This window comes from Coregonus clupeaformis, chromosome 15 (genome assembly GCF_020615455.1).
Source record: "Coregonus clupeaformis isolate EN_2021a chromosome 15, ASM2061545v1, whole genome shotgun sequence".
Classification (NCBI taxonomy): domain Eukaryota; kingdom Metazoa; phylum Chordata; class Actinopteri; order Salmoniformes; family Salmonidae; genus Coregonus; species Coregonus clupeaformis.
In genome coordinates, this window is record NC_059206.1 from 30,589,381 (window position 1) to 30,603,116 (window position 13,736).

At 48.9% G+C, this 13,736-nt stretch overlaps 1 protein-coding gene across 1 annotated transcript in view; it reads left to right on the forward strand.

The window, feature by feature from the left end:
• The first annotated feature begins 3,489 nt into the window (after positions 1-3,489).
• Positions 3,490-13,736, forward strand: part of LOC121582637 (synaptic vesicle glycoprotein 2C-like) — a 45,672-nt gene continuing 35,425 nt past the window's right edge. The window contains exon 1 of the mRNA XM_041898586.2: positions 3,490-3,835. The gene's annotated coding sequence lies outside the window, so the exon portion shown is untranslated. The remainder of the gene's footprint in view (positions 3,836-13,736) is intronic.

A 13,736-nucleotide genomic window follows, 5' to 3' on the forward strand; every position in this document is an offset into this window, starting at 1 on the left:
AATGTATTAGCATTTTCATTTGAGTTTGAAAAAAAGGGAGTTCCTTCCGGGCTTTCTTCCTCTACTTGAGATTTCTCTCTCTAATGGTTGTTTCTGAGAGGAGAGAAACAGTGAAAAAAAGATGATAGAAAAGGAAAGCAGAAGAGAGGAGAAGAAAAGAGGAGTGGAGAGGAGGATCCATTCAGCAGTTGATAATGGCTGTTGTTCAGCCAAGCACACAATAGGATGGTGCTTTTTGGGGATGATGGGACTTTCTACCCACAAGTCTCTGGGGACCTCTTCAGACCCTAAAAAAATCAACACACACACACACACACACACACACACACACACACACACACACACACACACACAGTTTGTCTGTACATTCTCATTTGCCCTATGATGAAGGATAAACCTATTAAGTATGCATCATTAAGGGTACAATATACTTTTGTTTCTCTATTTGGAAAGTTAATGACACATGTAAAACCCCTTACCAGGCCTGCCTGGTTGATAAATTGTTGCTGAATTGACTGAATGAGTCATGTCTCTATGTCTTCCTCAGTGTTGTCCTCAGTATTCCAGGAAACCTTGAGTCAAAACGTGACAGAAGGACATGTCAGGGCAAGGATGAAGCGGGTTAGTCTATGAACAATAATTCAACAATGTTAGCTAGCCCACTGAACAGCATTTCAAGAGTATAGGGTCAGCTCAAACACAGTCTTTCACTACACACTCTTAGAAAAAAGGTGCTGAACAAAAATATAAATGCAACATGCAACCATTTCAAAGATTTTACTGAGTTACAGTTCATATAAGGAAATCAGTCAATTAAAATGAATTCATTAGGCCTCAATCTATGGATTTCACATGACTGTTGGTCACAGATACCTTCATCTGCCTGCTCGTCGTCCTCACCAGGGTCTTGACCTGACTGCAGTTTGGCGTCGTAACCGATTTTTGTGGGCAAATGCTCACCTTCGATGGCCACTGGCACGCTGGAGAAGTGTGCTCTTCACCGATGAATCCAGGTTTCAACTGTACCGGGCAGATGGCAGACGTATGGAGTCATGTGGGTGAGCGGTTTTCTGATGTCAACGTTGTGAACAGAGTGCCCCATGGTGGCGGTGGGGTTATGGTATGGGCAGGCAGGGATATGCTATGAACAATGAACACAATTGCATTTTATCGATGGCAATTTAAATGCACAGAGATACTGTGATGAGATCCTGAGGCCTGTTGTTGTGCCATTCATCCGCCGCCATCACCTCATGTTTCAGCATGATAATGCACGCCCCCATGTAGCAAGGATCTGTACACAATTCCTGGAAGCTGAAAATGTCCCAGTTCTTCCATGGCCTGCACACTCACCAGACATGTCACCCATTGAACATGTTTGGGATGCTCTAGTTGACGTGTACGACAACGTGTTCCAGTTCCCGCCAATATCCAGCAACTTCGCACAGCCATTGAAGAGGAGTGGGACAACATTCCACAGGCCACAATCAACAGCCTGATCAACTCTATGCGAGGGAGATGTGTCGTACTGCATGAGGCAAATGGTGTCACACCAGAAACTGACTTGTTTTCTGATCTACGCCCCCTTCCCTTTTTTTAAACGTATCTGTGACCAACAGATGCATATCTGTATTCCCAGTCATGTGAAATCCATAGATTAGGGCCTAATTTATTTATTTCAATTGACTGATATCCTTATATGAACTGTAACTCAGTGAAACTTTTTAAATTGTTGCATGTTGCGTTTCAATTTTTGTTCAGTGTAATAGACGTGTTGGTTGACTGAACAGCATAGCCTTCTGAATGGCGTTTCAGCCACATGGCCTACAAGCAGTTTAATTGACTCACTCCTAGAACTAAGCTGCAGGGATACTCTCCTGCTTTCACTCTGAAGCCTACTACTATATTAAATCAAATCAAATCAAATTGTATTTGTCACATGCGCCGAATAAAACAGGTGTAGACCTTACAGTGAAATGCTTACTTACAAGCCCTTAACCAACAATGCAGTTTTAAGAAAAATAAGTGTTAAGAAAGTATTTGCTAAATAAGAAAATAAAAATAAAGAAGAAAATAGAAAAATAACTAACGATTAAAGAGCAACAATAAAATAACAGTAACAAGGCTATATACAGGGAGTACCGGTACAGAGTCAATGTGCGGGGGCACAGGTTAGTCGAGGTATTTGAGGTAATATGTACATGTAGGTAGAGGTAAAGTGACTATGCATGGATCAATGCAAATAGTCCGGGTAGCCATTTAATTAGCTGTTCAGGAGTCTTATGGCTTGGGGGTAGAAGCTGTCAAGAAGCCTTTTGGACCTAGACTTGGCGCTCTGGTACCGCTTGCCATGCGGTAGCAGAGAGAACAGTCTATGACTAGGGTGGCTGGAGTCTTTGACAATTTTTAGGGCCTTCCTCTGACACCGCCTGGTATAGAGGTCCTGGATGGCAGGAAGCTTGGCCCCAGTGAGGACCCATGCCAAAAGTCTCCTGAGGGGGAATAGGCATTGTCGTACCCTCTTCACGACTGTCTTGGTGTGTTTGGACCATGATAGTTCATTGGTGATGTGGACACCAAGGAACTTGAAGCTTTCAACCTGCTCCACCACAGCCCCGTCAATGAGAATGGGGGCGTGCTCGGCCCTCCTTTTCCTGTAGTCCACGATCATCTCCTTTGTCTTGATCACGTTGAGGGAGAGGTTGTTATCCTGGCACCACACGGCCAGGTCTCTGACCTCCTCCCTATAGGCTGTCTCATCGTTGTCGGTGATCAGGCCTACCGCTGTTGTGTCGTCGGCAAACTTAATGATGGTGTTGGAGTCGTGCTTGGCCATGCAGTCATGGGTGAACAAGGAGTACAGGACGGGACTGAGCATGCACCCTTGAGGGGCCCCCGTGTTGAGGATCAGCGTAGCAGATGTGTTGTTACCTACCCTTTCCACCTGGAGCGGCCTGTCAGGAAGTCCAGGATCCAGTTGCAGAGGGAGGTGTTTAGTTCCAGGGTCCTTAGCTTAGTGATGAGCTTTGAGGGCACCATGATGTTGAACGCTGAGCTGTAGTCAATGAATAGCATTCTCACGTAGGTGTTCCTTTTGTTCAGGTGGGAAAGGGCAGTGTGGAGTGCAAATAAGTAGGCAGCATGGAGACTCCCTCCAAGCTGCTGGAGTGACTTCTCTCAGAATATATTTGTGCTATTGTTATACATTCTTACCTTGTATGACGAATAAACTTCAAATATTACTCATTCGCAAATTGTATGAATCAGTTTGAGTTTCAGCCAACTTGAATATTCCTACTTAAACAAATTGTAAAACTGAATGCACAACCAGTCTGATAGCCTATGCAGTTGCTGTCTTTTGACCTCAAGACTAGCTGTTCAATGTTGCAGCCTTTCATCTTATTTCTCTGCCTCTTCTTATTTATTTATTATTTTAATATACTGCAACATAACCGCCAGTATTCCCTCCAACACTCAACCCTCCCCAGCATCAGATGCTAGACAGATTGTTCCATTATACGGGATTGCCCACTTCACTGGTATACGATTATTGATTTCATTCTTCCTAGTCCCTCATTTACACCCCCCACCCATTCACTCTTTGTCCCTTGCTCTTTCGATCTCAGCGTCTCTCCTCTTTCTTTGAGTACTGCAGAGGCACGGCTGCATCGTGCATCGCGGATGAGAGGAGAGGGGGAGAAAAAATAAAACAGAAAGAACCCTCAGCGTGCGGGCACTAACTACCTCAATTCCGGTGTTGCGAGGGAAACTAGGAAATATCGACTGGAAAAAGCACACAGCCGGCTCTCTGCGATGTTTTAATCTTCTGTAGTCGGTGAGTAGTTTCCACCCACCCCCTGTCTTTATACTTTAATTTGACTTCATTTCTTTGGCACAAACTCTGTTTATTGTGAGTGGGCTATCCCCGTGATCTTTGCTCGGTTTACAGTAGGATAAATGTAGATTTGAAATCGAACCGTACCCCCCTGTATTAGATTAGCTCACCAATAACTATTAATATTTGCTATGTATGCTACGACATGAATAGAATACGACATCATTAATAAATAGGCTTCACGTGTGCATATTTGAGGGAAACTTTTAAAAGGTGTCACGTTTCTGAACTTCAAATGTTGTAGGTATTTGGGCATGCTGTGCCCTCGGTGTAACTGCTGTCGCGGTTGGAGTGGGACACTGATCAACACGTTTCATCCCGCTGAGATCACATCACCACGCATGAATTAATTAGATATTTAGCTGTACTCATGTAGGCTACTCTAGGCTACATTAGATGCTTAATTTAATGTAATTAGTAGGCGTATAGTTATGCTGATTATGCTAACGGTTCTACAAAAATGTAATTCGCACACCCCTTTCAAATAAATACACTTTTTGACTGAAAGATGATGAGTTAAAAAACACAACACAAATATGTTTATGCCTTATAAATCCCTGAGAGCGTCTCGTGGGACTCATCAATCAATCACCATAGGATATTACATTGAATTTGTATTACCCTTATCCGGCTTCGCCTCGGGCTCACTCACACACACACACCCACATACACACACACGCGCGCGCGCATTACGCAGAAAGGGAACAGATCCATCTATTACAGCAGAGAGGGAGAGAGAGAAATAGGGAGCGAGAGAGAGAGAGGGAGAGGCAGAGAGAGTTCGATGCTGCTACAAATAGTGCTGGTTTACTGAGTCATCGGCGGAGAGAGGAGCAGTCAGAGGATAGAGGAGGTTTGATTACCGACCACAATGTCAGGACAAGACCGAAAATCACATTACAGGATGCATTTAGCTTTAAAAGGCCGGCTGGTGATTGATGTCCTTCCTGACCCGGTTTACTGTGGCCATGCAGCGCAGCCCCCGCACGACTTCACCGAGCAGTCAGTGGCTGAACATACACAACTATCCATATCCCATTGCCTCTCTTTCCTTTCTACTGTAACATTGTCTGTGTGAAAGTTTGATGGAGACCAACTCTAAACAGTTTAAACAAGTAATTATGGGAGCTTGAGCAGGACATGGGCTTATTGACATTTCCCTGGCTCAGCTATACAGGCAGGGATGTGTCCCAAATGGCATCCTAATCCCTATATAGTGCTCAAGAGCCCTGTGTGGCCTGGTCAAAAGTAGTACACTACAGTATATAGGGATCAGGGTGCTTTGGGACACAGTCCTAGAGAATGTTATCTGACAACCAGACAGACATCTACCTTAACTCAATGTTGACTTCAGGTTGGAATAGAGGGAGTATGTATTTTCACCTGCTTATCTTATGCTTCTCAGGTTGGAATAGAGGGAGTATGTATTTTCACCTGCTTATCTTATGCTTCGTAAAATGAGATCTTATCCAGCACATTTATTTTATTTCAACAAAGCCTTAATAGCAGTAAAAGACCAATAGCCTAGATGTACCCTACAATTTATTGGTTTGAAAAATGTGTCATTTATCAACTCATGAGTAGATTGTTCCATTGATATAGTCACATTTAATGTAATTAATTTTTGCAAACTGATATAAAGACCATATGTCATGGTCTTTATGTCAGTATAATGATCGCATAACAGAACCATAAGCCAGAAAAAAAAAATGAATAAAATGATTCAGGCATTGGGAGTTCCCCCAAATTCATGTCATCCAACCAACAACATGTCACAGCTCCAGGATCACGACCTTATGGTGTCACAACCTGCCAGCTGACCACTGGACTGGAACCAAGATGACTCTCCCCTGCTGATAGAGAGGTCATGAACCCTGGACACACACACACAGTCCTCAGTGCCTCTATGAAACCGGTTTGGGCATCCGTGGTGGGTCTCCTACAGCTGCTGTCCAGTCAACCCACACAGCTATCCATCACTAAATTACTGCACTCAGCCAGGCAGCTGGGCAGGTGTGTGTTTGTGTGTGTGTGTGTTTGTTTGGGTATGTGTGCGCTTGCGTGCATACAATCAGGGCTTACAGTAAATTAATGAAGGTGGCTGTGTGGCATCAGCGGGCCATGACAGCCCCACTAGGAGGAAATCATTTGTCCCCCTCAGCAGGCTCCTGATTCCAGCCAGCAGGAAATGTGGTGATTGCATAAAACACATCGTGAGCCTATATTAACCACAATCATTGTGCTAGGCACAGCAGCTACACTACGCAGGGACAGAAATGTGGAAAGGTATTTGACTCTGGATATGAAATAGGAAGGGTAAAGAGAGTGTGTGTGTGTGTGTGTGAATTCTGCATAAGTGTGATTTTGTGACCACAACTGTGTCAGTGTGTGTGTTTATGCTGATGTACAATATACATCCACAGTGTTATCTGTGAAGCACAAGGTGCCCAGCGGCGACTTATGTCAGCATTAATTACCATTAGCATATTAACTGTGTGTAGGAAGGGATGGATCCACCATCATGACTTCCGCCAAGGCTGCCTCCCCTCCTTTTTCGGGCAGGTTTCGGCGTTCGGCTACTGCCAATCCATTTATCATCACTCCATTTGTCTTGTCTTCAATCACACACATCTGGTCCTTATTCCCTCATTAGTCATGGTATAAGTGTTCCCTCTGTTACCTTGTCTGTGTGGGTGATTGTTTATTGTGGAGGTTTGTGAAGCTCGGTGGAGCTCGTGTATTGTGTATCGACGGGAGTATTTTCCCGTGTGCCTTGTATTTTCCAGTGCGCCTGTTTTGTGCCCTGGAGTGTGTTTGACGCATTTCTGCGTAAACCTGTTATTCTGTGATTTACCCTCCTGCGCCTGACTTCTTCAACACCACCTCATCACAGAATCACCCACCTGAATATGGAGTCAGCGGGAGAGACGCACATGCCTGGAGTCATGGAACGGGTCCAGGAGCATTCAACTATGCTAGCCAGCTTGGGTGAAGCGATGGGTCGGCTTCTTCAGGTCGACCAATGCCTGGAGAGGAGAGAGCCCGATCCGTCAAGACCAGCTGGTCAACCGGATCCCGCCACCACACCCCAGCACCCGGAGGGATACAGATATCCCGACCAGGGGAGTTCGACGGGACAGTGGCGCTGTGCCAAGGATTTCTTCTCCAACTGGAGCTCTACTTCTCCAGCATCCGGCCGGTTCCATCGGAGCGGGAGAAGGTGTCCGCCCTCGTCTCCTGCCTCTCGGGGAAAGCCCTGGAGTGGGCCAACGCGGTGTGGAACGAAGGAGGAGCTGCGTTGGAGAACTACGGGGAGTTCTGGGCGAGCAGCTGGTCCACCTGAGGCAGGGGACAAGGACTGCGCAGTACTTCGCAATGGAGTTTTGGACGCTGGCAGCGGGGTCCGGGTGGAACGAGCGGGCCCTGATCGACCATTTCCAGTGCCATCTGTGGGAGGACGTCCGACGGGAGCTAGCCTGCCGAGACACCATGTTGTCCTTCAACAAACTGGTGTACATGGCCATTCGTTTGGACAACCTGCTGGTGGCCAGAGGACGTCCTGGTAGGGGTCTGCCAGTTTCCACCCCGGACGACTCGGATCCCGAGCCGATGGAGCTGGGTTGAGCCGCCGGCCGAAAGAGCGGAGGAGGACAGCGACAGTGCCACTCTGGTGGCACGAAGGGACAATACACCACACGTCGTAGTCAACGTTATTTTGGCAGGCAGGGAACTCTCGCATCACCCCAGGTATCGAACACCCACACTCGTTCAGAGCCCTCTGCTGCGCACTGTAAAATACTTGTCTCCTTTCCTGAGCACATGGATGTTCCCCAGTGTAAGGCGCTAGTCGATTCAGGCGCAGCTGGGAACTTTATGGACAGGGCATTCGCACACCGTATAGGCATTCCATTGATTCCCCTATCCATTCCACGCCCCATCAGAGCCCTTGATAGTCGACCATTAGGGTCCGGGTTGGTTAAGGAAGGTACTGCACCAGTCACCATGATTACCCAGGAGACTCATTGTGAGCAGGTTACTTTTTCCATTATTGAGTCTCCTTCTTTCCCTATGGTATTAGGTATCCCTTGGCTGGCACTCCACAACCCCACCTTCTCATGGCCGCAGAGGGTTCTCACAGGGTGGTGGCGAGAGTGTCAGGGTAGGTGTCTAGGTGTTTCCGTTGGTGCAACCATGGTGGAAAGTCCAGACAGTACCTCCACCATGCGCATTCCCCCTGAATACCTCGACCTGGCGCAAGCGTTCTCTAAAATGCAGGCTAAATTAAATTACCACCTCATCGGGCAAGGGATTGCGCGATAAACCTCCGGTTAGACGCTGTACCTCCCAGGAGTCATATATACCCCCTGTCACAGGCTGAAACGGTGGCTATGGAAACATATGTCACCGAGTCGCTGCGCCAGGGGTATATACATCCCTCCACTTCACCCGCCTCCTCGAGTTTCTTCTTTTGAAGAAGAAGGACAGAGGTTTGCGCCCGCGCATTGATCATCGACCGCTGAACAGGGAGACGATAAGATGTAGTTATCCTCTCCCCCTCATTCCTTCAGTGATTGAATCAATGCATGGGGCGCGCTTCTTCACCAAATTACATCTCAGGAGTGCGTACAACCTGGTGCGTATCCGAGAGGGAGATGAGTGGAAGACAGCATTCAGCACAATCACGGGCATTATGAATACCTGGTGATGCCCTATGGTTTGATGAATGCTCCCTCAGTTTTCCAGTCCTTTGTGAACGAGGTGTTTCGGGACATGCTTGGTCACGGTGTAGTGGTCTACATCGATGACATCCTGGTTTATTCCGCTACGCGCACCGAGCATGTGTCCCTGGTTCACAAGGTGCTGGCCCGACTGTTGGAAAATGACCTTTATGCTAAGGCAGAGAAGTGTATGTTTTTCCAGCAGTCCGTCTCCTTCCTTGGATACCACATTTCCACCTCAGGTGTGGAGATGGAGGGAGATCGCATTTCAGCCGTGCGTAATTGGCCGACTCCAACCACGGTTAAGGAGGTGCAGCGCTTCCTTGGCTTTGCCAACTATTATCTGAGGTTTATCCGGGGCTTTGGCAAGGTCGCAGCTCCCATTACCTCCCTGTTGAAGGGCGGGCCGTCCCGGCTCCGCTGGTCTGCTGAGGCTGACCTTCAGCAAACTGCGGGGTCTGTTCACCTCAGCCCCAGTACTGGCCTACCCCGATTTATCACTACCGTTCGTAGTGGAGGTGGATGCATCCGAGGTTGGGATAGGAGCTGTCCTGTCTCAACGCTCGGGTACGCCACCCAAGCTCCGCCCCTGTGCGTTCTTTTTGAAGAAGCTCAGCCCGGCGGAGCAGAACTACGCCGTTGGTGATCGGGAGCTGTTGGCTGTTGTCCGAGCCTTGACCGTGTGGAGGCATTGGCACGAGGGGGCAAAACACCCTTTCCTCGTCTGAACAGACCACCGTAACCTGGAGTACATCCGGGCAGCGAGGAGGCTGAATCCTCACCAGGCCAGGTGGGCCCTATTCTTCACCCGGTTTGATTTCACTCTATCATACATCCCGGGTACGAAGAACGTGAAGGCAGACGCACTGTCCCGGCTGTATGACACAGAGGAGAGGCCCAGAGACAACACTCCCATACTGCCGGCATCCTGCATTGTGGTGCCGGTAGTATGGGCGATGGACGCGGATATAGAGCAGGCATTATGCACGGATCCCTCTCCACCTCAGTGTCCAGATGGGCTACAGTACGTGCCTGCTCTTATCCGTGATTGTCTGATCTACTGGGCACACACGTCACCCTCCTCTGGTCACCCAGGTATCGGCCGTACAGTGCGCTGCCTGACTGGAAAATACTGGTGGCCTACCTTGGCTAAGGACGTGAGGGTGTATGTCCCCTCCTGCTCAGTGTGCGCCCAGAGTAAGGCACCTAAGTTACAACCTTTACCAGTTCCACAACGACCATGGTCTCACCTAAGTGTTGATTTTCTAACTGATCTTCCCCTCTCCCAAGGTAACACCACCATCCTGGTCGTTGTGGACCGCTTTTCTAAAGCCTGCCGCCTCCTTCCTCTGCCCGGTCCCTCCACGGCTCTGCAAACTGCGGAGGCCCTGTTTACACACGTCTTCCGGCACTATGGGGTACCAAAGGATATAGTGCCTGACCGAGCTCCCCAGTTCACGTCCAAGGTCTGGAAGGCATTCATGGAACGTCTGGGGGTCTCGGTCAGCATGTCCACCCCGAGAGTAATGGGCAGGTGGAACAGGTAAATCAGGACGTGGGTAGGTTCCTGCGGTCCTACTGCCAGGACCGGCCGGGGGAGTGGTCGGTGATCTTGCCATGGGCAGAATATGCCCAGAACTCTCTCCGCCACTCCTCCACTAACCTAACGCCTTTCCAGTGTATTCTAGGTTACCAACCGGTTCTGGCACCGTGGCACCAGAGCCAGACCGAGGCTCCTGCGGTGGATGACTGGTTTCGGCGCGCGGAGGAGACGTGGGATGCTGCCCACGTTCACCTCCAACGCGCTGTGCGTCGTCAGAAGGCCAACGCTGACCGCCACCGAAGTGAGGCCCCTGTCTTTGTACCGGCGGATCGGGTCTGGCTCTCGACCTGGAATCTGCCCCTCCGCCTGCCCTGCCGGAAGCTGAGCACGCGGTTTGTGGGGCCGTTCAAAGTCCTGAGGAGAGTCAACGAGGTCACTTATAGGTTATTACTTCCCCCTGATTACCGCATTAACCCCTCGTTTCATGTGTCTCTCCTCAGGCCGGTGGTAGCTGGTCCGCTCCAGGAGTCTGAGGTGTGGGAGGTCCCGCCACCTCCTCTGGACATCGAGGGGACCCTGGTGTACTCTGTCCGTTCCATCCTGGATTCGAGGCATCGGGTGGGGGGCCTTCAGTACCTCGTGGAGTGGGAGGGGTACGGTCCGGAGGAACGGTGCTGGGTTCTGGTGAGGGATATCCTCGATCCCTCCATGCTACGGGATTTCCACCATCGCCATCCGGCTCGCCCTGCTCCGCGTCAAGGGGGGTACTGTCACGACTTCCACCGAGGCTGCCTCCCCTCCTTGTTCGGGCAGGTTTCGGCGTTCAGCGTCAATGGCTTACTAGCTACTGCCGATCCATTTATCATCACTCCATTTGTCTTGTCTTCAACCACACACACCTGGCCCTTATTCCCTCATTAGCCATGGTATAAGTGTTCCCTCTGTTTCCTTGTCTGTGTGGGTGATTGTTTATTGTGGAGGTTTGTGAAGCTCGGTGGAGCTCGTGTATTGTGTATCGACGGGAGTATTTTCCCGTGTGCCTTGTATTTTCCAGGGCGCCTGTTTAGTGCCCTGGAGTGTGTTTGACGCATTTCTGCGTAAACCTGTATTTTTGCAGATTAAAGCCTGTTATTCTGTGATTTACCCTCCTGCGCCTGACTTCTTCAACACCACCTCATCATACAGTACATAATGAAATGTCAACAGACAGACAGACAGACAGACAGACAGACAGACAAGGCCTTTTAAGTTGCGGATCGCCATCATGGAGAGCAGCTCTGGCCAGCCGTTTAAACTGTGGTAAGAGAGAGAGAGAGAGAGAGAGAGAGAGAGAGAGAGAGAGAGGGAGAGGGAGAGAGACTAAACACCTCCCTCAGCAGCTGGATCCTGGACTTCCTGACGGGCCGCCCCCAGGTGGTAAGGGTAGGTAACAACACATCTGCCACGCTGATATTCAACACGGGGGCCCCTCAGGGGTGCGTGCTCAGTCCCCTCCTGTACTCCCTGTTCACCCATGACTGCATGGCCAAGCACGACTCCAACACCATCATTAAGTTTGCCGACGACACAACAGTGATAGGCCTGATCACCGACAACGATAAGACAGCCTATAGGGAGGAGGTCAGAGACCTGGCCGTGTAGTGCCAGGATAACAACCTCTCCCTCAACGTGGTCAAGACAAAGGAGATGATTGTGGACTACAGGAAAAAGAGGACCGAGCACGCCCCCATTCTCATCGACGGGGCTGTAGTGGAGCAGGTTAAGCGCTTCAAGTTCCTTGGTGTCCACATCACCAACAAACTATCATGGTCCAAACACACCAAGACAGTCGTGAAGAGGGCATGACAAAGCCTATTCCCCCTCAGGAGACTGAAAAGATTTGGCATGGGTCCTCAGATCTTCAAAAAGTTATACAGCTGCACCATCGAGAGCATCCTGACTGGTTGCATCACCGCCTGGTATGGCAACTGCTTGGCCTCCGACCGCAAGGCACTACAGAGGGTAGTGCGGACGGCCCAGTACATCACTGGGGCCAAGCTTCCTGCCATCCAGGACCTCTATATCAGGCGGTGTCAGAGGAAGGCCCTAAAAATTGTCAAAGACTCCAGCCACCCTAGTCATAGAATGTTCTCTCTGCTACCGCATGGCAAGCGGTACCGGAGCGCCAAGTCTAGGTCCAAAAGGCTTCTTAACAGCTTCGACCCCTAAGCCATAAGACTCCTGAACAGCTAATCAAATCACCCTGACTATTTGCATTGTTCCTGAAACCACCCCCTCTTTTACGCTGCTGCTACTCTCTGTTTATTATCTATGCATAGTCACTTTAACTCTACCTACATGTACATATTACCTCAATTACCTCAACTAACCTGTGCCCCCGCAGATTGACTCTGTACCGGTACCCCCTGTATATAGCCTCGCTACTGTTATTTTACTGCTGCTCTTTAATTATTTTTTATTTTTATTTTTTAGTTATCAATTTTTTTACTTAACACTTATTATTCTTAAATCTGCATTGTTGGTTTAGGGCTTGTAAGTAAGCATTTCACTGTAAGGTCTACACCAGTTGTATTCGGCGCATGTGACAAATAACATTTGAGTTGATTTGATTTGATTTGGTGGAATGAAATAGGAAGAGAACATACGTATAACATACTTGTGGTGCACACACGTCACATACTGTACGCATACTGTACACATACTGTACACATGCATATGGGCACACACACTCACGGACATATAAAGTTGCCTTTTACATCACACACACAACTACAAACACCCCCCCCCTCAGAACAATGCTGCTTTCCACTCTATTTGACTGCAGCAGAATCTCCAGGGCTGGTTGAGGTTGGTCTAGACCACAGGCCTGGTTGAGGTTGGTCTAGACCCCAGCTTCAATGCTCCTGTTAGCATGACAGATGCATCCTGATGTCTTATCTCAGCCCTGGGACCAGAGGTAAGCACAAACACCATACATTAATTAACCTGTCATCTGCCTATAAATATACAGGGGCCTCACCCCACACTCACCCCTCAGCCCAGCCTCACCCCTCAGTCCAGTCTCACCCCTCAACCCAGCCTCAGCCATCATCCAGCCTCAGTACTCTACACTCTACTCCACTCGAGTCCTCGGACATAAACAGATGTCATGCTAAAACAGGTTTTGGAGAATTTATCCAAAATAAATAATACTGTGTACTATCTAAAATACCTCCACTTGAAATAATGTTAAGGATATGTGTCCTGTACTGTATGTAGGCTCTGTTAAAATAACATTTGATTTGATTTGTTATATGATGTCTGAGATGTGCCCCACGCTTCACAGGCTTCAGTGTGAGAGGTTGAGATGCTGTCTGTCAGCAGGCTGTGGTGTTGGGGGCAGGGTGGTGATGGTGAGGCCGCCAGATGTTTTGACAGGTCCTCTGAGAGCCTCAATCACAGTGTCAGGGTGTCACAGAGTGTCACATTCGGGGAGGCAGCCAGTCACACACCACATGACATGTACTGTACTGTACTGTAGCCAGGCCTGGGAGCAGTACATAGATTCCTGGAAGAGAACAACAGAATACATTGAGCTAGA